General features: G+C 41.2%; 80 non-coding genes across 80 annotated transcripts; all 80 read left to right on the plus strand.

Moving 5' to 3' along the window:
• The first annotated feature begins 3 nt into the window (after positions 1 to 3).
• Positions 4 to 75, plus strand: trnac-gca (transfer RNA cysteine (anticodon GCA)). Its single transcript has one exon. It is a non-coding gene; the product is annotated as a tRNA-Cys (tRNA).
• A 133-nt stretch (positions 76 to 208) lies between these two features.
• trnac-gca (transfer RNA cysteine (anticodon GCA)) lies at positions 209 to 280 on the plus strand. Its single transcript has one exon. It is a non-coding gene; the product is annotated as a tRNA-Cys (tRNA).
• Positions 281 to 413: 133 nt separating this feature from the next.
• Positions 414 to 485, plus strand: trnac-gca (transfer RNA cysteine (anticodon GCA)). Its single transcript has one exon. It is a non-coding gene; the product is annotated as a tRNA-Cys (tRNA).
• Positions 486 to 613: 128 nt separating this feature from the next.
• Positions 614 to 685, plus strand: trnac-gca (transfer RNA cysteine (anticodon GCA)). The gene has a single exon. It is a non-coding gene; the product is annotated as a tRNA-Cys (tRNA).
• Positions 686 to 813: 128 nt separating this feature from the next.
• trnac-gca (transfer RNA cysteine (anticodon GCA)) lies at positions 814 to 885 on the plus strand. Its single transcript has one exon. It is a non-coding gene; the product is annotated as a tRNA-Cys (tRNA).
• Positions 886 to 1018: 133 nt separating this feature from the next.
• Positions 1019 to 1090, plus strand: trnac-gca (transfer RNA cysteine (anticodon GCA)). Its single transcript has one exon. It is a non-coding gene; the product is annotated as a tRNA-Cys (tRNA).
• A 133-nt stretch (positions 1091 to 1223) lies between these two features.
• Positions 1224 to 1295, plus strand: trnac-gca (transfer RNA cysteine (anticodon GCA)). The gene has a single exon. It is a non-coding gene; the product is annotated as a tRNA-Cys (tRNA).
• Positions 1296 to 1428: 133 nt separating this feature from the next.
• trnac-gca (transfer RNA cysteine (anticodon GCA)) lies at positions 1429 to 1500 on the plus strand. Its single transcript has one exon. It is a non-coding gene; the product is annotated as a tRNA-Cys (tRNA).
• Positions 1501 to 1633: 133 nt separating this feature from the next.
• Positions 1634 to 1705, plus strand: trnac-gca (transfer RNA cysteine (anticodon GCA)). Its single transcript has one exon. It is a non-coding gene; the product is annotated as a tRNA-Cys (tRNA).
• A 128-nt stretch (positions 1706 to 1833) lies between these two features.
• Positions 1834 to 1905, plus strand: trnac-gca (transfer RNA cysteine (anticodon GCA)). The gene has a single exon. It is a non-coding gene; the product is annotated as a tRNA-Cys (tRNA).
• Positions 1906 to 2033: 128 nt separating this feature from the next.
• Positions 2034 to 2105, plus strand: trnac-gca (transfer RNA cysteine (anticodon GCA)). Its single transcript has one exon. It is a non-coding gene; the product is annotated as a tRNA-Cys (tRNA).
• Positions 2106 to 2233: 128 nt separating this feature from the next.
• Positions 2234 to 2305, plus strand: trnac-gca (transfer RNA cysteine (anticodon GCA)). Its single transcript has one exon. It is a non-coding gene; the product is annotated as a tRNA-Cys (tRNA).
• A 133-nt stretch (positions 2306 to 2438) lies between these two features.
• Positions 2439 to 2510, plus strand: trnac-gca (transfer RNA cysteine (anticodon GCA)). The gene has a single exon. It is a non-coding gene; the product is annotated as a tRNA-Cys (tRNA).
• Positions 2511 to 2643: 133 nt separating this feature from the next.
• trnac-gca (transfer RNA cysteine (anticodon GCA)) lies at positions 2644 to 2715 on the plus strand. Its single transcript has one exon. It is a non-coding gene; the product is annotated as a tRNA-Cys (tRNA).
• A 133-nt stretch (positions 2716 to 2848) lies between these two features.
• Positions 2849 to 2920, plus strand: trnac-gca (transfer RNA cysteine (anticodon GCA)). The gene has a single exon. It is a non-coding gene; the product is annotated as a tRNA-Cys (tRNA).
• A 128-nt stretch (positions 2921 to 3048) lies between these two features.
• On the plus strand, positions 3049 to 3120 carry trnac-gca (transfer RNA cysteine (anticodon GCA)). The gene has a single exon. It is a non-coding gene; the product is annotated as a tRNA-Cys (tRNA).
• Positions 3121 to 3248: 128 nt separating this feature from the next.
• trnac-gca (transfer RNA cysteine (anticodon GCA)) lies at positions 3249 to 3320 on the plus strand. Its single transcript has one exon. It is a non-coding gene; the product is annotated as a tRNA-Cys (tRNA).
• A 128-nt stretch (positions 3321 to 3448) lies between these two features.
• trnac-gca (transfer RNA cysteine (anticodon GCA)) lies at positions 3449 to 3520 on the plus strand. The gene has a single exon. It is a non-coding gene; the product is annotated as a tRNA-Cys (tRNA).
• Positions 3521 to 3653: 133 nt separating this feature from the next.
• trnac-gca (transfer RNA cysteine (anticodon GCA)) lies at positions 3654 to 3725 on the plus strand. The gene has a single exon. It is a non-coding gene; the product is annotated as a tRNA-Cys (tRNA).
• Positions 3726 to 3858: 133 nt separating this feature from the next.
• Positions 3859 to 3930, plus strand: trnac-gca (transfer RNA cysteine (anticodon GCA)). Its single transcript has one exon. It is a non-coding gene; the product is annotated as a tRNA-Cys (tRNA).
• Positions 3931 to 4058: 128 nt separating this feature from the next.
• trnac-gca (transfer RNA cysteine (anticodon GCA)) lies at positions 4059 to 4130 on the plus strand. Its single transcript has one exon. It is a non-coding gene; the product is annotated as a tRNA-Cys (tRNA).
• A 128-nt stretch (positions 4131 to 4258) lies between these two features.
• Positions 4259 to 4330, plus strand: trnac-gca (transfer RNA cysteine (anticodon GCA)). Its single transcript has one exon. It is a non-coding gene; the product is annotated as a tRNA-Cys (tRNA).
• Positions 4331 to 4458: 128 nt separating this feature from the next.
• On the plus strand, positions 4459 to 4530 carry trnac-gca (transfer RNA cysteine (anticodon GCA)). Its single transcript has one exon. It is a non-coding gene; the product is annotated as a tRNA-Cys (tRNA).
• Positions 4531 to 4663: 133 nt separating this feature from the next.
• On the plus strand, positions 4664 to 4735 carry trnac-gca (transfer RNA cysteine (anticodon GCA)). Its single transcript has one exon. It is a non-coding gene; the product is annotated as a tRNA-Cys (tRNA).
• A 133-nt stretch (positions 4736 to 4868) lies between these two features.
• Positions 4869 to 4940, plus strand: trnac-gca (transfer RNA cysteine (anticodon GCA)). The gene has a single exon. It is a non-coding gene; the product is annotated as a tRNA-Cys (tRNA).
• A 133-nt stretch (positions 4941 to 5073) lies between these two features.
• Positions 5074 to 5145, plus strand: trnac-gca (transfer RNA cysteine (anticodon GCA)). The gene has a single exon. It is a non-coding gene; the product is annotated as a tRNA-Cys (tRNA).
• A 128-nt stretch (positions 5146 to 5273) lies between these two features.
• Positions 5274 to 5345, plus strand: trnac-gca (transfer RNA cysteine (anticodon GCA)). Its single transcript has one exon. It is a non-coding gene; the product is annotated as a tRNA-Cys (tRNA).
• A 128-nt stretch (positions 5346 to 5473) lies between these two features.
• On the plus strand, positions 5474 to 5545 carry trnac-gca (transfer RNA cysteine (anticodon GCA)). The gene has a single exon. It is a non-coding gene; the product is annotated as a tRNA-Cys (tRNA).
• Positions 5546 to 5673: 128 nt separating this feature from the next.
• trnac-gca (transfer RNA cysteine (anticodon GCA)) lies at positions 5674 to 5745 on the plus strand. The gene has a single exon. It is a non-coding gene; the product is annotated as a tRNA-Cys (tRNA).
• Positions 5746 to 5878: 133 nt separating this feature from the next.
• On the plus strand, positions 5879 to 5950 carry trnac-gca (transfer RNA cysteine (anticodon GCA)). Its single transcript has one exon. It is a non-coding gene; the product is annotated as a tRNA-Cys (tRNA).
• A 133-nt stretch (positions 5951 to 6083) lies between these two features.
• trnac-gca (transfer RNA cysteine (anticodon GCA)) lies at positions 6084 to 6155 on the plus strand. Its single transcript has one exon. It is a non-coding gene; the product is annotated as a tRNA-Cys (tRNA).
• A 133-nt stretch (positions 6156 to 6288) lies between these two features.
• trnac-gca (transfer RNA cysteine (anticodon GCA)) lies at positions 6289 to 6360 on the plus strand. Its single transcript has one exon. It is a non-coding gene; the product is annotated as a tRNA-Cys (tRNA).
• A 128-nt stretch (positions 6361 to 6488) lies between these two features.
• Positions 6489 to 6560, plus strand: trnac-gca (transfer RNA cysteine (anticodon GCA)). The gene has a single exon. It is a non-coding gene; the product is annotated as a tRNA-Cys (tRNA).
• Positions 6561 to 6688: 128 nt separating this feature from the next.
• Positions 6689 to 6760, plus strand: trnac-gca (transfer RNA cysteine (anticodon GCA)). Its single transcript has one exon. It is a non-coding gene; the product is annotated as a tRNA-Cys (tRNA).
• A 128-nt stretch (positions 6761 to 6888) lies between these two features.
• Positions 6889 to 6960, plus strand: trnac-gca (transfer RNA cysteine (anticodon GCA)). The gene has a single exon. It is a non-coding gene; the product is annotated as a tRNA-Cys (tRNA).
• Positions 6961 to 7093: 133 nt separating this feature from the next.
• Positions 7094 to 7165, plus strand: trnac-gca (transfer RNA cysteine (anticodon GCA)). Its single transcript has one exon. It is a non-coding gene; the product is annotated as a tRNA-Cys (tRNA).
• Positions 7166 to 7293: 128 nt separating this feature from the next.
• trnac-gca (transfer RNA cysteine (anticodon GCA)) lies at positions 7294 to 7365 on the plus strand. Its single transcript has one exon. It is a non-coding gene; the product is annotated as a tRNA-Cys (tRNA).
• Positions 7366 to 7493: 128 nt separating this feature from the next.
• trnac-gca (transfer RNA cysteine (anticodon GCA)) lies at positions 7494 to 7565 on the plus strand. Its single transcript has one exon. It is a non-coding gene; the product is annotated as a tRNA-Cys (tRNA).
• A 133-nt stretch (positions 7566 to 7698) lies between these two features.
• Positions 7699 to 7770, plus strand: trnac-gca (transfer RNA cysteine (anticodon GCA)). Its single transcript has one exon. It is a non-coding gene; the product is annotated as a tRNA-Cys (tRNA).
• A 128-nt stretch (positions 7771 to 7898) lies between these two features.
• Positions 7899 to 7970, plus strand: trnac-gca (transfer RNA cysteine (anticodon GCA)). The gene has a single exon. It is a non-coding gene; the product is annotated as a tRNA-Cys (tRNA).
• Positions 7971 to 8098: 128 nt separating this feature from the next.
• Positions 8099 to 8170, plus strand: trnac-gca (transfer RNA cysteine (anticodon GCA)). Its single transcript has one exon. It is a non-coding gene; the product is annotated as a tRNA-Cys (tRNA).
• A 128-nt stretch (positions 8171 to 8298) lies between these two features.
• trnac-gca (transfer RNA cysteine (anticodon GCA)) lies at positions 8299 to 8370 on the plus strand. Its single transcript has one exon. It is a non-coding gene; the product is annotated as a tRNA-Cys (tRNA).
• A 128-nt stretch (positions 8371 to 8498) lies between these two features.
• Positions 8499 to 8570, plus strand: trnac-gca (transfer RNA cysteine (anticodon GCA)). The gene has a single exon. It is a non-coding gene; the product is annotated as a tRNA-Cys (tRNA).
• Positions 8571 to 8698: 128 nt separating this feature from the next.
• trnac-gca (transfer RNA cysteine (anticodon GCA)) lies at positions 8699 to 8770 on the plus strand. The gene has a single exon. It is a non-coding gene; the product is annotated as a tRNA-Cys (tRNA).
• A 128-nt stretch (positions 8771 to 8898) lies between these two features.
• On the plus strand, positions 8899 to 8970 carry trnac-gca (transfer RNA cysteine (anticodon GCA)). Its single transcript has one exon. It is a non-coding gene; the product is annotated as a tRNA-Cys (tRNA).
• A 128-nt stretch (positions 8971 to 9098) lies between these two features.
• On the plus strand, positions 9099 to 9170 carry trnac-gca (transfer RNA cysteine (anticodon GCA)). The gene has a single exon. It is a non-coding gene; the product is annotated as a tRNA-Cys (tRNA).
• A 133-nt stretch (positions 9171 to 9303) lies between these two features.
• trnac-gca (transfer RNA cysteine (anticodon GCA)) lies at positions 9304 to 9375 on the plus strand. The gene has a single exon. It is a non-coding gene; the product is annotated as a tRNA-Cys (tRNA).
• Positions 9376 to 9503: 128 nt separating this feature from the next.
• On the plus strand, positions 9504 to 9575 carry trnac-gca (transfer RNA cysteine (anticodon GCA)). Its single transcript has one exon. It is a non-coding gene; the product is annotated as a tRNA-Cys (tRNA).
• Positions 9576 to 9703: 128 nt separating this feature from the next.
• On the plus strand, positions 9704 to 9775 carry trnac-gca (transfer RNA cysteine (anticodon GCA)). Its single transcript has one exon. It is a non-coding gene; the product is annotated as a tRNA-Cys (tRNA).
• Positions 9776 to 9908: 133 nt separating this feature from the next.
• On the plus strand, positions 9909 to 9980 carry trnac-gca (transfer RNA cysteine (anticodon GCA)). Its single transcript has one exon. It is a non-coding gene; the product is annotated as a tRNA-Cys (tRNA).
• Positions 9981 to 10108: 128 nt separating this feature from the next.
• Positions 10109 to 10180, plus strand: trnac-gca (transfer RNA cysteine (anticodon GCA)). Its single transcript has one exon. It is a non-coding gene; the product is annotated as a tRNA-Cys (tRNA).
• A 128-nt stretch (positions 10181 to 10308) lies between these two features.
• Positions 10309 to 10380, plus strand: trnac-gca (transfer RNA cysteine (anticodon GCA)). The gene has a single exon. It is a non-coding gene; the product is annotated as a tRNA-Cys (tRNA).
• A 128-nt stretch (positions 10381 to 10508) lies between these two features.
• Positions 10509 to 10580, plus strand: trnac-gca (transfer RNA cysteine (anticodon GCA)). Its single transcript has one exon. It is a non-coding gene; the product is annotated as a tRNA-Cys (tRNA).
• Positions 10581 to 10708: 128 nt separating this feature from the next.
• On the plus strand, positions 10709 to 10780 carry trnac-gca (transfer RNA cysteine (anticodon GCA)). The gene has a single exon. It is a non-coding gene; the product is annotated as a tRNA-Cys (tRNA).
• Positions 10781 to 10908: 128 nt separating this feature from the next.
• trnac-gca (transfer RNA cysteine (anticodon GCA)) lies at positions 10909 to 10980 on the plus strand. Its single transcript has one exon. It is a non-coding gene; the product is annotated as a tRNA-Cys (tRNA).
• Positions 10981 to 11108: 128 nt separating this feature from the next.
• On the plus strand, positions 11109 to 11180 carry trnac-gca (transfer RNA cysteine (anticodon GCA)). The gene has a single exon. It is a non-coding gene; the product is annotated as a tRNA-Cys (tRNA).
• Positions 11181 to 11308: 128 nt separating this feature from the next.
• On the plus strand, positions 11309 to 11380 carry trnac-gca (transfer RNA cysteine (anticodon GCA)). Its single transcript has one exon. It is a non-coding gene; the product is annotated as a tRNA-Cys (tRNA).
• Positions 11381 to 11508: 128 nt separating this feature from the next.
• On the plus strand, positions 11509 to 11580 carry trnac-gca (transfer RNA cysteine (anticodon GCA)). Its single transcript has one exon. It is a non-coding gene; the product is annotated as a tRNA-Cys (tRNA).
• A 129-nt stretch (positions 11581 to 11709) lies between these two features.
• Positions 11710 to 11781, plus strand: trnac-gca (transfer RNA cysteine (anticodon GCA)). The gene has a single exon. It is a non-coding gene; the product is annotated as a tRNA-Cys (tRNA).
• A 128-nt stretch (positions 11782 to 11909) lies between these two features.
• Positions 11910 to 11981, plus strand: trnac-gca (transfer RNA cysteine (anticodon GCA)). Its single transcript has one exon. It is a non-coding gene; the product is annotated as a tRNA-Cys (tRNA).
• Positions 11982 to 12109: 128 nt separating this feature from the next.
• trnac-gca (transfer RNA cysteine (anticodon GCA)) lies at positions 12110 to 12181 on the plus strand. The gene has a single exon. It is a non-coding gene; the product is annotated as a tRNA-Cys (tRNA).
• A 128-nt stretch (positions 12182 to 12309) lies between these two features.
• trnac-gca (transfer RNA cysteine (anticodon GCA)) lies at positions 12310 to 12381 on the plus strand. The gene has a single exon. It is a non-coding gene; the product is annotated as a tRNA-Cys (tRNA).
• Positions 12382 to 12509: 128 nt separating this feature from the next.
• trnac-gca (transfer RNA cysteine (anticodon GCA)) lies at positions 12510 to 12581 on the plus strand. The gene has a single exon. It is a non-coding gene; the product is annotated as a tRNA-Cys (tRNA).
• Positions 12582 to 12709: 128 nt separating this feature from the next.
• On the plus strand, positions 12710 to 12781 carry trnac-gca (transfer RNA cysteine (anticodon GCA)). Its single transcript has one exon. It is a non-coding gene; the product is annotated as a tRNA-Cys (tRNA).
• A 128-nt stretch (positions 12782 to 12909) lies between these two features.
• On the plus strand, positions 12910 to 12981 carry trnac-gca (transfer RNA cysteine (anticodon GCA)). The gene has a single exon. It is a non-coding gene; the product is annotated as a tRNA-Cys (tRNA).
• Positions 12982 to 13114: 133 nt separating this feature from the next.
• trnac-gca (transfer RNA cysteine (anticodon GCA)) lies at positions 13115 to 13186 on the plus strand. The gene has a single exon. It is a non-coding gene; the product is annotated as a tRNA-Cys (tRNA).
• A 128-nt stretch (positions 13187 to 13314) lies between these two features.
• trnac-gca (transfer RNA cysteine (anticodon GCA)) lies at positions 13315 to 13386 on the plus strand. Its single transcript has one exon. It is a non-coding gene; the product is annotated as a tRNA-Cys (tRNA).
• A 128-nt stretch (positions 13387 to 13514) lies between these two features.
• Positions 13515 to 13586, plus strand: trnac-gca (transfer RNA cysteine (anticodon GCA)). Its single transcript has one exon. It is a non-coding gene; the product is annotated as a tRNA-Cys (tRNA).
• Positions 13587 to 13714: 128 nt separating this feature from the next.
• Positions 13715 to 13786, plus strand: trnac-gca (transfer RNA cysteine (anticodon GCA)). Its single transcript has one exon. It is a non-coding gene; the product is annotated as a tRNA-Cys (tRNA).
• Positions 13787 to 13914: 128 nt separating this feature from the next.
• On the plus strand, positions 13915 to 13986 carry trnac-gca (transfer RNA cysteine (anticodon GCA)). The gene has a single exon. It is a non-coding gene; the product is annotated as a tRNA-Cys (tRNA).
• Positions 13987 to 14114: 128 nt separating this feature from the next.
• On the plus strand, positions 14115 to 14186 carry trnac-gca (transfer RNA cysteine (anticodon GCA)). Its single transcript has one exon. It is a non-coding gene; the product is annotated as a tRNA-Cys (tRNA).
• Positions 14187 to 14314: 128 nt separating this feature from the next.
• On the plus strand, positions 14315 to 14386 carry trnac-gca (transfer RNA cysteine (anticodon GCA)). Its single transcript has one exon. It is a non-coding gene; the product is annotated as a tRNA-Cys (tRNA).
• A 128-nt stretch (positions 14387 to 14514) lies between these two features.
• trnac-gca (transfer RNA cysteine (anticodon GCA)) lies at positions 14515 to 14586 on the plus strand. The gene has a single exon. It is a non-coding gene; the product is annotated as a tRNA-Cys (tRNA).
• Positions 14587 to 14714: 128 nt separating this feature from the next.
• trnac-gca (transfer RNA cysteine (anticodon GCA)) lies at positions 14715 to 14786 on the plus strand. Its single transcript has one exon. It is a non-coding gene; the product is annotated as a tRNA-Cys (tRNA).
• Positions 14787 to 14914: 128 nt separating this feature from the next.
• trnac-gca (transfer RNA cysteine (anticodon GCA)) lies at positions 14915 to 14986 on the plus strand. The gene has a single exon. It is a non-coding gene; the product is annotated as a tRNA-Cys (tRNA).
• A 128-nt stretch (positions 14987 to 15114) lies between these two features.
• trnac-gca (transfer RNA cysteine (anticodon GCA)) lies at positions 15115 to 15186 on the plus strand. The gene has a single exon. It is a non-coding gene; the product is annotated as a tRNA-Cys (tRNA).
• A 128-nt stretch (positions 15187 to 15314) lies between these two features.
• trnac-gca (transfer RNA cysteine (anticodon GCA)) lies at positions 15315 to 15386 on the plus strand. Its single transcript has one exon. It is a non-coding gene; the product is annotated as a tRNA-Cys (tRNA).
• Positions 15387 to 15514: 128 nt separating this feature from the next.
• Positions 15515 to 15586, plus strand: trnac-gca (transfer RNA cysteine (anticodon GCA)). Its single transcript has one exon. It is a non-coding gene; the product is annotated as a tRNA-Cys (tRNA).
• A 128-nt stretch (positions 15587 to 15714) lies between these two features.
• On the plus strand, positions 15715 to 15786 carry trnac-gca (transfer RNA cysteine (anticodon GCA)). The gene has a single exon. It is a non-coding gene; the product is annotated as a tRNA-Cys (tRNA).
• Positions 15787 to 15914: 128 nt separating this feature from the next.
• trnac-gca (transfer RNA cysteine (anticodon GCA)) lies at positions 15915 to 15986 on the plus strand. Its single transcript has one exon. It is a non-coding gene; the product is annotated as a tRNA-Cys (tRNA).
• Positions 15987 to 16083: the final 97 nt, after the last annotated feature.

The raw sequence follows: 16083 nt of genomic DNA on the forward strand, positions 1-16083 counted from the left end.
ATAGGGGGTATAGCTCAGTGGTAGAGCATTTGACTGCAGATCAAGAGGTCCCAGGTTCAAATCCTAGTGCCCCCTGTGCTGTACATTGACAATGGCAGCATTTTCAATGCTTTAGAAGAAGATTTCAAACGACAGTCTTGGAAGAATTTGTAGTCAGGTATTATCTCTACACCTTCTACACGTTTCAGTGTGACTTCAACTTCACATAGGGGGTATAGCTCAGTGGTAGAGCATTTGACTGCAGATCAAGAGGTCCCAGGTTCAAATCCTAGTGCCCCCTGTGCTGTACATTGACAATGGCAGCATTTTCAATGCTTTAGAAGAAGATTTCAAACGACAGTCTTGGAAGAATTTGTAGTCAGGTATTATCTCTACACCTTCTACACGTTTCAGTGTGACTTCAACTTCACATAGGGGGTATAGCTCAGTGGTAGAGCATTTGACTGCAGATCAAGAGGTCCCAGGTTCAAATCCTAGTGCCCCCTGTGCTTTACATTGACAATGGCAGCATTTTCAATGCTTTAGAAGAAGATTTCAAGTCTTATGAAGAATTTGTAGTCAGGTATTATCTCTACACGTTCTCCTCGTTTCAAAATAACTTGGGCTTTATATAGGGGGTATAGCTCAGTGGTAGAGCATTTGACTGCAGATCAAGAGGTCCCAGGTTCAAATCCTAGTGCCCCCTGTGCTGTACATTGACAATGGCAGCATTTTCAATGCTTTAGAAGAAGATTTCAAGTCTTATGAAGAATTTGTAGTCAGGTATTATCTCTACACGTTCTCTTAGTTTCATAATAACTTGGACTTTATATAGGGGGTATAGCTCAGTGGTAGAGCATTTGACTGCAGATCAAGAGGTCCCAGGTTCAAATCCTAGTGCCCCCTTTGCTGTACATTGACAATGGCAGCATTTTCAAAGCTTTGGAAGAAGATTTCAAACGACAGTCTTGGAAGAATTTGTAGTCAGGTATTATATCTACACCTTCTACACGTTTCAGTGTGACTCCTACTTCACATAGGGGGTATAGCTCAGTGGTAGAGCATTTGACTGCAGATCAAGAGGTCCCAGGTTCAAATCCTAGTGCCCCCTGTGCTGTACATTGACAACGGCAGCATTTTCAAAGCTTTAGAAGAAGATTTCAAACGACAGTCTTGGAAGAATTTGTAGTCAGGTATTATATCTACACCTTCTACACGTTTCAGTGTGACTCCTACTTCACATAGGGGGTATAGCTCAGTGGTAGAGCATTTGACTGCAGATCAAGAGGTCCCAGGTTCAAATCCTAGTGCCCCCTGTGCTGTACATTGACAACGGCAGCATTTTCAAATCTTTAGAAGAAGATTTCAAACGACAGTCTTGGAAGAATTTGTAGTCAGGTATTATATCTACACCTTCTACACGTTTCAGTGTGACTTCAACTTCACATAGGGGGTATAGCTCAGTGGTAGAGCATTTGACTGCAGATCAAGAGGTCCCAGGTTCAAATCCTAGTGCCCCCTGTGCTGTACATTGACAATGGCAGCATTTTCAATGCTTTAGAAGAAGATTTCAAACGACAGTCTTGGAAGAATTTGTAGTCAGGTATTATCTCTACACCTTCTACACGTTTCAGTGTGACTTCAGTTACACACAGGGGGTATAGCTCAGTGGTAGAGCATTTGACTGCAGATCAAGAGGTCCCAGGTTCAAATCCTAGTGCCCCCTGTGCTTTACATTGACAATGGCAGCATTTTCAATGCTTTAGAAGAAGATTTCAAGTCTTATGAAGAATTTGTAGTCAGGTATTATCTCTACACGTTCTCCTCGTTTCAAAATAACTTGGGCTTTATATAGGGGGTATAGCTCAGTGGTAGAGCATTTGACTGCAGATCAAGAGGTCCCAGGTTCAAATCCTAGTGCCCCCTGTGCTTTACATTGACAATGGCAGCATTTTCAATGCTTTAGAAGAAGATTTCAAGTCTTATGAAGAATTTGTAGTCAGGTATTATCTCTACACGTTCTCCTCGTTTCAAAATAACTTGGGCTTTATATAGGGGGTATAGCTCAGTGGTAGAGCATTTGACTGCAGATCAAGAGGTCCCAGGTTCAAATCCTAGTGCCCCCTGTGCTTTACATTGACAATGGCAGCATTTTCAATGCTTTAGAAGAAGATTTCAAGTCTTATGAAGAATTTGTAGTCAGGTATTATCTCTACACGTTCTGCTCGTTTCAAAATAACTTGGACTTTGTATAGGGTGTATAGCTCAGTGGTAGAGCATTTGACTGCAGATCAAGAGGTCCCAGGTTCAAATCCTAGTGCCCCCTGTGCTGTACATTGACAATGGCAGCATTTTCAATGCTTTAGAAGAAGATTTCAAACGACAGTCTTGGAAGAATTTGTAGTCAGGTATTATCTCTACACCTTCTACACGTTTCAGTGTGACTTCAACTTCACATAGGGGGTATAGCTCAGTGGTAGAGCATTTGACTGCAGATCAAGAGGTCCCAGGTTCAAATCCTAGTGCCCCCTGTGCTGTACATTGACAATGGCAGCATTTTCAATGCTTTAGAAGAAGATTTCAAACGACAGTCTTGGAAGAATTTGTAGTCAGGTATTATCTCTACACCTTCTACACGTTTCAGTGTGACTTCAACTTCACATAGGGGGTATAGCTCAGTGGTAGAGCATTTGACTGCAGATCAAGAGGTCCCAGGTTCAAATCCTAGTGCCCCCTGTGCTGTACATTGACAATGGCAGCATTTTCAATGCTTTAGAAGAAGATTTCAAACGACAGTCTTGGAAGAATTTGTAGTCAGGTATTATCTCTACACCTTCTACACGTTTCAGTGTGACTTCAACTTCACATAGGGGGTATAGCTCAGTGGTAGAGCATTTGACTGCAGATCAAGAGGTCCCAGGTTCAAATCCTAGTGCCCCCTGTGCTTTACATTGACAATGGCAGCATTTTCAATGCTTTAGAAGAAGATTTCAAGTCTTATGAAGAATTTGTAGTCAGGTATTATCTCTACACGTTCTCCTCGTTTCAAAATAACTTGGGCTTTATATAGGGGGTATAGCTCAGTGGTAGAGCATTTGACTGCAGATCAAGAGGTCCCAGGTTCAAATCCTAGTGCCCCCTGTGCTTTACATTGACAATGGCAGCATTTTCAATGCTTTAGAAGAAGATTTCAAGTCTTATGAAGAATTTGTAGTCAGGTATTATCTCTACACGTTCTCCTCGTTTCAAAATAACTTGGGCTTTATATAGGGGGTATAGCTCAGTGGTAGAGCATTTGACTGCAGATCAAGAGGTCCCAGGTTCAAATCCTAGTGCCCCCTGTGCTTTACATTGACAATGGCAGCATTTTCAATGCTTTAGAAGAAGATTTCAAGTCTTATGAAGAATTTGTAGTCAGGTATTATCTCTACACGTTCTGCTCGTTTCAAAATAACTTGGACTTTGTATAGGGTGTATAGCTCAGTGGTAGAGCATTTGACTGCAGATCAAGAGGTCCCAGGTTCAAATCCTAGTGCCCCCTGTGCTGTACATTGACAATGGCAGCATTTTCAATGCTTTAGAAGAAGATTTCAAACGACAGTCTTGGAAGAATTTGTAGTCAGGTATTATCTCTACACCTTCTACACGTTTCAGTGTGACTTCAACTTCACATAGGGGGTATAGCTCAGTGGTAGAGCATTTGACTGCAGATCAAGAGGTCCCAGGTTCAAATCCTAGTGCCCCCTGTGCTGTACATTGACAATGGCAGCATTTTCAATGCTTTAGAAGAAGATTTCAAACGACAGTCTTGGAAGAATTTGTAGTCAGGTATTATCTCTACACCTTCTACACGTTTCAGTGTGACTTCAGTTACACACAGGGGGTATAGCTCAGTGGTAGAGCATTTGACTGCAGATCAAGAGGTCCCAGGTTCAAATCCTAGTGCCCCCTGTGCTTTACATTGACAATGGCAGCATTTTCAATGCTTTAGAAGAAGATTTCAAGTCTTATGAAGAATTTGTAGTCAGGTATTATCTCTACACGTTCTCCTCGTTTCAAAATAACTTGGGCTTTATATAGGGGGTATAGCTCAGTGGTAGAGCATTTGACTGCAGATCAAGAGGTCCCAGGTTCAAATCCTAGTGCCCCCTGTGCTTTACATTGACAATGGCAGCATTTTCAATGCTTTAGAAGAAGATTTCAAGTCTTATGAAGAATTTGTAGTCAGGTATTATCTCTACACGTTCTCCTCGTTTCAAAATAACTTGGGCTTTATATAGGGGGTATAGCTCAGTGGTAGAGCATTTGACTGCAGATCAAGAGGTCCCAGGTTCAAATCCTAGTGCCCCCTGTGCTTTACATTGACAATGGCAGCATTTTCAATGCTTTAGAAGAAGATTTCAAGTCTTATGAAGAATTTGTAGTCAGGTATTATCTCTACACGTTCTGCTCGTTTCAAAATAACTTGGACTTTGTATAGGGTGTATAGCTCAGTGGTAGAGCATTTGACTGCAGATCAAGAGGTCCCAGGTTCAAATCCTAGTGCCCCCTGTGCTGTACATTGACAATGGCAGCATTTTCAATGCTTTAGAAGAAGATTTCAAACGACAGTCTTGGAAGAATTTGTAGTCAGGTATTATCTCTACACCTTCTACACGTTTCAGTGTGACTTCAACTTCACATAGGGGGTATAGCTCAGTGGTAGAGCATTTGACTGCAGATCAAGAGGTCCCAGGTTCAAATCCTAGTGCCCCCTGTGCTGTACATTGACAATGGCAGCATTTTCAATGCTTTAGAAGAAGATTTCAAACGACAGTCTTGGAAGAATTTGTAGTCAGGTATTATCTCTACACCTTCTACACGTTTCAGTGTGACTTCAACTTCACATAGGGGGTATAGCTCAGTGGTAGAGCATTTGACTGCAGATCAAGAGGTCCCAGGTTCAAATCCTAGTGCCCCCTGTGCTGTACATTGACAATGGCAGCATTTTCAATGCTTTAGAAGAAGATTTCAAACGACAGTCTTGGAAGAATTTGTAGTCAGGTATTATCTCTACACCTTCTACACGTTTCAGTGTGACTTCAACCTCACATAGGGGGTATAGCTCAGTGGTAGAGCATTTGACTGCAGATCAAGAGGTCCCAGGTTCAAATCCTAGTGCCCCCTGTGCTTTACATTGACAATGGCAGCATTTTCAATGCTTTAGAAGAAGATTTCAAGTCTTATGAAGAATTTGTAGTCAGGTATTATCTCTACACGTTCTCCTCGTTTCAAAATAACTTGGGCTTTATATAGGGGGTATAGCTCAGTGGTAGAGCATTTGACTGCAGATCAAGAGGTCCCAGGTTCAAATCCTAGTGCCCCCTGTGCTTTACATTGACAATGGCAGCATTTTCAATGCTTTAGAAGAAGATTTCAAGTCTTATGAAGAATTTGTAGTCAGGTATTATCTCTACACGTTCTCCTCGTTTCAAAATAACTTGGGCTTTATATAGGGGGTATAGCTCAGTGGTAGAGCATTTGACTGCAGATCAAGAGGTCCCAGGTTCAAATCCTAGTGCCCCCTGTGCTTTACATTGACAATGGCAGCATTTTCAATGCTTTAGAAGAAGATTTCAAGTCTTATGAAGAATTTGTAGTCAGGTATTATCTCTACACGTTCTGCTCGTTTCAAAATAACTTGGACTTTGTATAGGGTGTATAGCTCAGTGGTAGAGCATTTGACTGCAGATCAAGAGGTCCCAGGTTCAAATCCTAGTGCCCCCTGTGCTGTACATTGACAATGGCAGCATTTTCAATGCTTTAGAAGAAGATTTCAAACGACAGTCTTGGAAGAATTTGTAGTCAGGTATTATCTCTACACCTTCTACACGTTTCAGTGTGACTTCAACTTCACATAGGGGGTATAGCTCAGTGGTAGAGCATTTGACTGCAGATCAAGAGGTCCCAGGTTCAAATCCTAGTGCCCCCTGTGCTGTACATTGACAATGGCAGCATTTTCAATGCTTTAGAAGAAGATTTCAAACGACAGTCTTGGAAGAATTTGTAGTCAGGTATTATCTCTACACCTTCTACACGTTTCAGTGTGACTTCAACTTCACATAGGGGGTATAGCTCAGTGGTAGAGCATTTGACTGCAGATCAAGAGGTCCCAGGTTCAAATCCTAGTGCCCCCTGTGCTGTACATTGACAATGGCAGCATTTTCAATGCTTTAGAAGAAGATTTCAAACGACAGTCTTGGAAGAATTTGTAGTCAGGTATTATCTCTACACCTTCTACACGTTTCAGTGTGACTTCAACTTCACATAGGGGGTATAGCTCAGTGGTAGAGCATTTGACTGCAGATCAAGAGGTCCCAGGTTCAAATCCTAGTGCCCCCTGTGCTTTACATTGACAATGGCAGCATTTTCAATGCTTTAGAAGAAGATTTCAAGTCTTATGAAGAATTTGTAGTCAGGTATTATCTCTACACGTTCTCCTCGTTTCAAAATAACTTGGGCTTTATATAGGGGGTATAGCTCAGTGGTAGAGCATTTGACTGCAGATCAAGAGGTCCCAGGTTCAAATCCTAGTGCCCCCTGTGCTTTACATTGACAATGGCAGCATTTTCAATGCTTTAGAAGAAGATTTCAAGTCTTATGAAGAATTTGTAGTCAGGTATTATCTCTACACGTTCTCCTCGTTTCAAAATAACTTGGGCTTTATATAGGGGGTATAGCTCAGTGGTAGAGCATTTGACTGCAGATCAAGAGGTCCCAGGTTCAAATCCTAGTGCCCCCTGTGCTTTACATTGACAATGGCAGCATTTTCAATGCTTTAGAAGAAGATTTCAAGTCTTATGAAGAATTTGTAGTCAGGTATTATCTCTACACGTTCTGCTCGTTTCAAAATAACTTGGACTTTGTATAGGGTGTATAGCTCAGTGGTAGAGCATTTGACTGCAGATCAAGAGGTCCCAGGTTCAAATCCTAGTGCCCCCTGTGCTGTACATTGACAATGGCAGCATTTTCAATGCTTTAGAAGAAGATTTCAAACGACAGTCTTGGAAGAATTTGTAGTCAGGTATTATCTCTACACCTTCTACACGTTTCAGTGTGACTTCAACTTCACATAGGGGGTATAGCTCAGTGGTAGAGCATTTGACTGCAGATCAAGAGGTCCCAGGTTCAAATCCTAGTGCCCCCTGTGCTGTACATTGACAATGGCAGCATTTTCAATGCTTTAGAAGAAGATTTCAAGTCTTATGAAGAATTTGTAGTCAGGTATTATCTCTACACGTTCTCCTCATTTCAAAATAACTTGGGCTTTATATAGGGGGTATAGCTCAGTGGTAGAGCATTTGACTGCAGATCAAGAGGTCCCAGGTTCAAATCCTAGTGCCCCCTGTGCTGTACATTGACAATGGCAGCATTTTCAATGCTTTAGAAGAAGATTTCAAGTCTTATGAAGAATTTGTAGTCAGGTATTATCTCTACACGTTCTGCTCGTTTCAAAATAACTTGGACTTTGTATAGGGGGTATAGCTCAGTGGTAGAGCATTTGACTGCAGATCAAGAGGTCCCAGGTTCAAATCCTAGTGCCCCCTGTGCTGTACATTGACAATGGCAGCATTTTCAATGCTTTAGAAGAAGATTTCAAACGACAGTCTTGGAAGAATTTGTAGTCAGGTATTATCTCTACACCTTCTACACGTTTCAGTGTGACTTCAACTTCACATAGGGGGTATAGCTCAGTGGTAGAGCATTTGACTGCAGATCAAGAGGTCCCAGGTTCAAATCCTAGTGCCCCCTGTGCTGTACATTGACAATGGCAGCATTTTCAATGCTTTAGAAGAAGATTTCAAGTCTTATGAAGAATTTGTAGTCAGGTATTATCTCTACACGTTCTCCTCGTTTCATAATAACTTGGACTTTATATAGGGGGTATAGCTCAGTGGTAGAGCATTTGACTGCAGATCAAGAGGTCCCAGGTTCAAATCCTAGTGCCCCCTGTGCTTTACATTGAAAAGGGCAGCATTTTCAATGCTTTAGAAGAAGATTTCAAGTCTTATGAAGAATTTGTAGTCAGGTATTATCTCTACACGTTCTCCTCGTTTCATAATAACTTGGACTTTATATAGGGGGTATAGCTCAGTGGTAGAGCATTTGACTGCAGATCAAGAGGTCCCAGGTTCAAATCCTAATGCCCCCTGTGCTGTACATTGACAATGGCAGCATTTTCAATGCTTTAGAAGAAGATTTCAAGTCTTATGAAGAATTTGTAGTCAGGTATTATCTCTACACCTTCTACACATTTCAGTGTGACTTCAACTTCACATAGGGGGTATAGCTCAGTGGTAGAGCATTTGACTGCAGATCAAGAGGTCCCAGGTTCAAATCCTAGTGCCCCCTGTGCTTTACATTGACAATGGCAGCATTTTCAATGCTTTAGAAGAAGATTTCAAGTCTTATGAAGAATTTGTAGTCAGGTATTATCTCTACACGTTCTCCTCGTTTCAAAATAACTTGGGCTTTATATAGGGGGTATAGCTCAGTGGTAGAGCATTTGACTGCAGATCAAGAGGTCCCAGGTTCAAATCCTAGTGCCCCCTGTGCTTTACATTGAAAAGGGCAGCATTTTCAATGCTTTAGAAGAAGATTTCAAGTCTTATGAAGAATTTGTAGTCAGGTATTATCTCTACACGTTCTCCTCGTTTCATAATAACTTGGACTTTATATAGGGGGTATAGCTCAGTGGTAGAGCATTTGACTGCAGATCAAGAGGTCCCAGGTTCAAATCCTAATGCCCCCTGTGCTGTACATTGACAATGGCAGCATTTTCAATGCTTTAGAAGAAGATTTCAAGTCTTATGAAGAATTTGTAGTCAGGTATTATCTCTACACCTTCTACACGTTTCAGTGTGACTTCAACTTCACATAGGGGGTATAGCTCAGTGGTAGAGCATTTGACTGCAGATCAAGAGGTCCCAGGTTCAAATCCTAGTGCCCCCTGTGCTTTACATTGACAATGGCAGCATTTTCAATGCTTTAGAAGAAGATTTCAAGTCTTATGAAGAATTTGTAGTCAGGTATTATCTCTACACGTTCTCCTCGTTTCAAAATAACTTGGGCTTTATATAGGGGGTATAGCTCAGTGGTAGAGCATTTGACTGCAGATCAAGAGGTCCCAGGTTCAAATCCTAGTGCCCCCTGTGCTGTACATTGACAATGGCAGCATTTTCAAAGCTTTAGAAGAAGATTTCAAACGACAGTCTTGGAAGAATTTGTAGTCAGGTATTATCTCTACACCTTCTACACGTTTCAGTGTGACTTCAACTTCACATAGGGGGTATAGCTCAGTGGTAGAGCATTTGACTGCAGATCAAGAGGTCCCAGGTTCAAATCCTAGTGCCCCCTGTGCTGTACATTGACAATGGCAGCATTTTCAATGCTTTAGAAGAAGATTTCAAGTCTTATGAAGAATTTGTAGTCAGGTATTATCTCTACACGTTCTCCTCGTTTCAAAATAACTTGGGCTTTATATAGGGGGTATAGCTCAGTGGTAGAGCATTTGACTGCAGATCAAGAGGTCCCAGGTTCAAATCCTAATGCCCCCTGTGCTGTACATTGACAATGGCAGCATTTTCAATGCTTTAGAAGAAGATTTCAAGTCTTATGAAGAATTTGTAGTCAGGTATTATCTCTACACGTTCTGCTCGTTTCAAAATAACTTGGACTTTGTATAGGGGGTATAGCTCAGTGGTAGAGCATTTGACTGCAGATCAAGAGGTCCCAGGTTCAAATCCTAGTGCCCCCTGTGCTGTACATTGACAATGGCAGCATTTTCAATGCTTTAGAAGAAGATTTCAAACGACAGTCTTGGAAGAATTTGTAGTCAGGTATTATCTCTACACCTTCTACACGTTTCAGTGTGACTTCAACTTCACATAGGGGGTATAGCTCAGTGGTAGAGCATTTGACTGCAGATCAAGAGGTCCCAGGTTCAAATCCTAGTGCCCCCTGTGCTGTACATTGACAATGGCAGCATTTTCAATGCTTTAGAAGAAGATTTCAAGTCTTATGAAGAATTTGTAGTCAGGTATTATCTCTACACGTTCTCCTCGTTTCATAATAACTTGGACTTTATATAGGGGGTATAGCTCAGTGGTAGAGCATTTGACTGCAGATCAAGAGGTCCCAGGTTCAAATCCTAGTGCCCCCTGTGCTTTACATTGAAAAGGGCAGCATTTTCAATGCTTTAGAAGAAGATTTCAAGTCTTATGAAGAATTTGTAGTCAGGTATTATCTCTACACGTTCTCCTCGTTTCATAATAACTTGGACTTTATATAGGGGGTATAGCTCAGTGGTAGAGCATTTGACTGCAGATCAAGAGGTCCCAGGTTCAAATCCTAATGCCCCCTGTGCTGTACATTGACAATGGCAGCATTTTCAATGCTTTAGAAGAAGATTTCAAGTCTTATGAAGAATTTGTAGTCAGGTATTATCTCTACACCTTCTACACGTTTCAGTGTGACTTCAACTTCACATAGGGGGTATAGCTCAGTGGTAGAGCATTTGACTGCAGATCAAGAGGTCCCAGGTTCAAATCCTAGTGCCCCCTGTGCTTTACATTGACAATGGCAGCATTTTCAATGCTTTAGAAGAAGATTTCAAGTCTTATGAAGAATTTGTAGTCAGGTATTATCTCTACACGTTCTCCTCGTTTCAAAATAACTTGGGCTTTATATAGGGGGTATAGCTCAGTGGTAGAGCATTTGACTGCAGATCAAGAGGTCCCAGGTTCAAATCCTAGTGCCCCCTGTGCTTTACATTGAAAAGGGCAGCATTTTCAATGCTTTAGAAGAAGATTTCAAGTCTTATGAAGAATTTGTAGTCAGGTATTATCTCTACACGTTCTCCTCGTTTCATAATAACTTGGACTTTATATAGGGGGTATAGCTCAGTGGTAGAGCATTTGACTGCAGATCAAGAGGTCCCAGGTTCAAATCCTAATGCCCCCTGTGCTGTACATTGACAATGGCAGCATTTTCAATGCTTTAGAAGAAGATTTCAAGTCTTATGAAGAATTTGTAGTCAGGTATTATCTCTACACCTTCTACACGTTTCAGTGTGACTTCAACTTCACATAGGGGGTATAGCTCAGTGGTAGAGCATTTGACTGCAGATCAAGAGGTCCCAGGTTCAAATCCTAGTGCCCCCTGTGCTTTACATTGACAATGGCAGCATTTTCAATGCTTTAGAAGAAGATTTCAAGTCTTATGAAGAATTTGTAGTCAGGTATTATCTCTACACGTTCTCCTCGTTTCAAAATAACTTGGGCTTTATATAGGGGGTATAGCTCAGTGGTAGAGCATTTGACTGCAGATCAAGAGGTCCCAGGTTCAAATCCTAGTGCCCCCTGTGCTTTACATTGAAAAGGGCAGCATTTTCAATGCTTTAGAAGAAGATTTCAAGTCTTATGAAGAATTTGTAGTCAGGTATTATCTCTACACGTTCTCCTCGTTTCATAATAACTTGGACTTTATATAGGGGGTATAGCTCAGTGGTAGAGCATTTGACTGCAGATCAAGAGGTCCCAGGTTCAAATCCTAATGCCCCCTGTGCTGTACATTGACAATGGCAGCATTTTCAATGCTTTAGAAGAAGATTTCAAGTCTTATGAAGAATTTGTAGTCAAGGTATTATCTCTACACCTTCTACACGTTTCAGTGTGACTTCAACTTCACATAGGGGGTATAGCTCAGTGGTAGAGCATTTGACTGCAGATCAAGAGGTCCCAGGTTCAAATCCTAGTGCCCCCTGTGCTTTACATTGACAATGGCAGCATTTTCAATGCTTTAGAAGAAGATTTCAAGTCTTATGAAGAATTTGTAGTCAGGTATTATCTCTACACGTTCTCCTCGTTTCAAAATAACTTGGGCTTTATATAGGGGGTATAGCTCAGTGGTAGAGCATTTGACTGCAGATCAAGAGGTCCCAGGTTCAAATCCTAGTGCCCCCTGTGCTTTACATTGAAAAGGGCAGCATTTTCAATGCTTTAGAAGAAGATTTCAAGTCTTATGAAGAATTTGTAGTCAGGTATTATCTCTACACGTTCTCCTCGTTTCATAATAACTTGGACTTTATATAGGGGGTATAGCTCAGTGGTAGAGCATTTGACTGCAGATCAAGAGGTCCCAGGTTCAAATCCTAATGCCCCCTGTGCTGTACATTGACAATGGCAGCATTTTCAATGCTTTAGAAGAAGATTTCAAGTCTTATGAAGAATTTGTAGTCAGGTATTATCTCTACACCTTCTACACGTTTCAGTGTGACTTCAACTTCACATAGGGGGTATAGCTCAGTGGTAGAGCATTTGACTGCAGATCAAGAGGTCCCAGGTTCAAATCCTAGTGCCCCCTGTGCTTTACATTGACAATGGCAGCATTTTCAATGCTTTAGAAGAAGATTTCAAGTCTTATGAAGAATTTGTAGTCAGGTATTATCTCTACACGTTCTCCTCGTTTCAAAATAACTTGGGCTTTATATAGGGGGTATAGCTCAGTGGTAGAGCATTTGACTGCAGATCAAGAGGTCCCAGGTTCAAATCCTAGTGCCCCCTGTGCTTTACATTGACAATGGCAGCATTTTCAATGCTTTAGAAGAAGATTTCAAGTCTTATGAAGAATTTGTAGTCAGGTATTATCTCTACACGTTCTCCTCGTTTCAAAATAACTTGGGCTTTATATAGGGGGTATAGCTCAGTGGTAGAGCATTTGACTGCAGATCAAGAGGTCCCAGGTTCAAATCCTAGTGCCCCCTGTGCTGTACATTGACAATGGCAGCATTTTCAATGCTTTAGAAGAAGATTTCAAGTCTTATGAAGAATTTGTAGTCAGGTATTATCTCTACACGTTCTGCTCGTTTCAAAATAACTTGGACTTTGTATAGGGGGTATAGCTCAGTGGTAGAGCATTTGACTGCAGATCAAGAGGTCCCAGGTTCAAATCCTAGTGCCCCCTGTGCTGTACATTGACAATGGCAGCATTTTCAATGCTTTAGAAGAAGATTTCAAACGACAGTCTTGGAAGAATTTGTAGTCAGGTATTATCTCTACACCTTCTACACGTTTCAGTGTGACTTCAACTTCACATAGGGGGTATAGCTCAGTGGTAGAGCATTTGACTGCAGATCAAGAGGTCCCAGGTTCAAATCCTAGTGCCCCCTGTGCTGTACATTGACAATGGCAGCATTTTCAATGCTTTAGAAGAAGATTTCAAGTCTTATGAAGAATTTGTAGTCAGGTATTATCTCTACACGTTCTCCTCGTTTCATAATAACTTGGACTTTATATAGGGGGTATAGCTCAGTGGTAGAGCATTTGACTGCAGATCAAGAGGTCCCAGGTTCAAATCCTAGTGCCCCCTGTGCTTTACATTGAAAAGGGCAGCATTTTCAATGCTTTAGAAGAAGATTTCAAGTCTTATGAAGAATTTGTAGTCAGGTATTATCTCTACACGTTCTCCTCGTTTCATAATAACTTGGACTTTATATAGGGGGTATAGCTCAGTGGTAGAGCATTTGACTGCAGATCAAGAGGTCCCAGGTTCAAATCCTAATGCCCCCTGTGCTGTACATTGACAATGGCAGCATTTTCAATGCTTTAGAAGAAGATTTCAAGTCTTATGAAGAATTTGTAGTCAGGTATTATCTCTACACCTTCTACACGTTTCAGTGTGACTTCAACTTCACATAGGGGGTATAGCTCAGTGGTAGAGCATTTGACTGCAGATCAAGAGGTCCCAGGTTCAAATCCTAGTGCCCCCTGTGCTTTACATTGACAATGGCAGCATTTTCAATGCTTTAGAAGAAGATTTCAAGTCTTATGAAGAATTTGTAGTCAGGTATTATCTCTACACGTTCTCCTCGTTTCAAAATAACTTGGGCTTTATATAGGGGGTATAGCTCAGTGGTAGAGCATTTGACTGCAGATCAAGAGGTCCCAGGTTCAAATCCTAGTGCCCCCTGTGCTTTACATTGAAAAGGGCAGCATTTTCAATGCTTTAGAAGAAGATTTCAAGTCTTATGAAGAATTTGTAGTCAGGTATTATCTCTACACGTTCTCCTCGTTTCATAATAACTTGGACTTTATATAGGGGGTATAGCTCAGTGGTAGAGCATTTGACTGCAGATCAAGAGGTCCCAGGTTCAAATCCTAATGCCCCCTGTGCTGTACATTGACAATGGCAGCATTTTCAATGCTTTAGAAGAAGATTTCAAGTCTTATGAAGAATTTGTAGTCAGGTATTATCTCTACACCTTCTACACGTTTCAGTGTGACTTCAACTTCACATAGGGGGTATAGCTCAGTGGTAGAGCATTTGACTGCAGATCAAGAGGTCCCAGGTTCAAATCCTAGTGCCCCCTGTGCTTTACATTGACAATGGCAGCATTTTCAATGCTTTAGAAGAAGATTTCAAGTCTTATGAAGAATTTGTAGTCAGGTATTATCTCTACACGTTCTCCTCGTTTCAAAATAACTTGGGCTTTATATAGGGGGTATAGCTCAGTGGTAGAGCATTTGACTGCAGATCAAGAGGTCCCAGGTTCAAATCCTAGTGCCCCCTGTGCTTTACATCGAAAAGGGCAGCATTTTCAATGCTTTAGAAGAAGATTTCAAGTCTTATGAAGAATTTGTAGTCAGGTATTATCTCTACACGTTCTCCTCGTTTCATAATAACTTGGACTTTATATAGGGGGTATAGCTCAGTGGTAGAGCATTTGACTGCAGATCAAGAGGTCCCAGGTTCAAATCCTAATGCCCCCTGTGCTGTACATTGACAATGGCAGCATTTTCAATGCTTTAGAAGAAGATTTCAAGTCTTATGAAGAATTTGTAGTCAGGTATTATCTCTACACCTTCTACACGTTTCAGTGTGACTTCAACTTCACATAGGGGGTATAGCTCAGTGGTAGAGCATTTGACTGCAGATCAAGAGGTCCCAGGTTCAAATCCTAGTGCCCCCTGTGCTTTACATTGACAATGGCAGCATTTTCAATGCTTTAGAAGAAGATTTCAAGTCTTATGAAGAATTTGTAGTCAGGTATTATCTCTACACGTTCTCCTCGTTTCAAAATAACTTGGGCTTTATATAGGGGGTATAGCTCAGTGGTAGAGCATTTGACTGCAGATCAAGAGGTCCCAGGTTCAAATCCTAGTGCCCCCTGTGCTTTACATTGAAAAGGGCAGCATTTTCAATGCTTTAGAAGAAGATTTCAAGTCTTATGAAGAATTTGTAGTCAGGTATTATCTCTACACGTTCTCCTCGTTTCATAATAACTTGGACTTTATATAGGGGGTATAGCTCAGTGGTAGAGCATTTGACTGCAGATCAAGAGGTCCCAGGTTCAAATCCTAATGCCCCCTGTGCTGTACATTGACAATGGCAGCATTTTCAATGCTTTAGAAGAAGATTTCAAGTCTTATGAAGAATTTGTAGTCAGGTATTATCTCTACACCTTCTACACGTTTCAGTGTGACTTCAACTTCACATAGGGGGTATAGCTCAGTGGTAGAGCATTTGACTGCAGATCAAGAGGTCCCAGGTTCAAATCCTAGTGCCCCCTGTGCTTTACATTGACAATGGCAGCATTTTCAATGCTTTAGAAGAAGATTTCAAGTCTTATGAAGAATTTGTAGTCAGGTATTATCTCTACACGTTCTCCTCGTTTCAAAATAACTTGGGCTTTATATAGGGGGTATAGCTCAGTGGTAGAGCATTTGACTGCAGATCAAGAGGTCCCAGGTTCAAATCCTAGTGCCCCCTGTGCTTTACATTGACAATGGCAGCATTTTCAATGCTTTAGAAGAAGATTTCAAGTCTTATGAAGAATTTGTAGTCAGGTATTATCTCTACACGTTCTCCTCGTTTCAAAATAACTTGGGCTTTATATAGGGGGTATAGCTCAGTGGTAGAGCATTTGACTGCAGATCAAGAGGTCCCAGGTTCAAATCCTAGTGCCCCCTGTGCTTTACATTGAAAAGGGCAGCATTTTCAATGCTTTAGAAGAAGATTTCAAGTCTTATGAAGAATTTGTAGTCAGGTATTATCTCTACACGTTCT

The sequence above is a fragment of the Osmerus mordax genome, chromosome 12 (genome assembly GCF_038355195.1).
Source record: "Osmerus mordax isolate fOsmMor3 chromosome 12, fOsmMor3.pri, whole genome shotgun sequence".
Lineage (NCBI taxonomy): Eukaryota > Metazoa > Chordata > Actinopteri > Osmeriformes > Osmeridae > Osmerus > Osmerus mordax.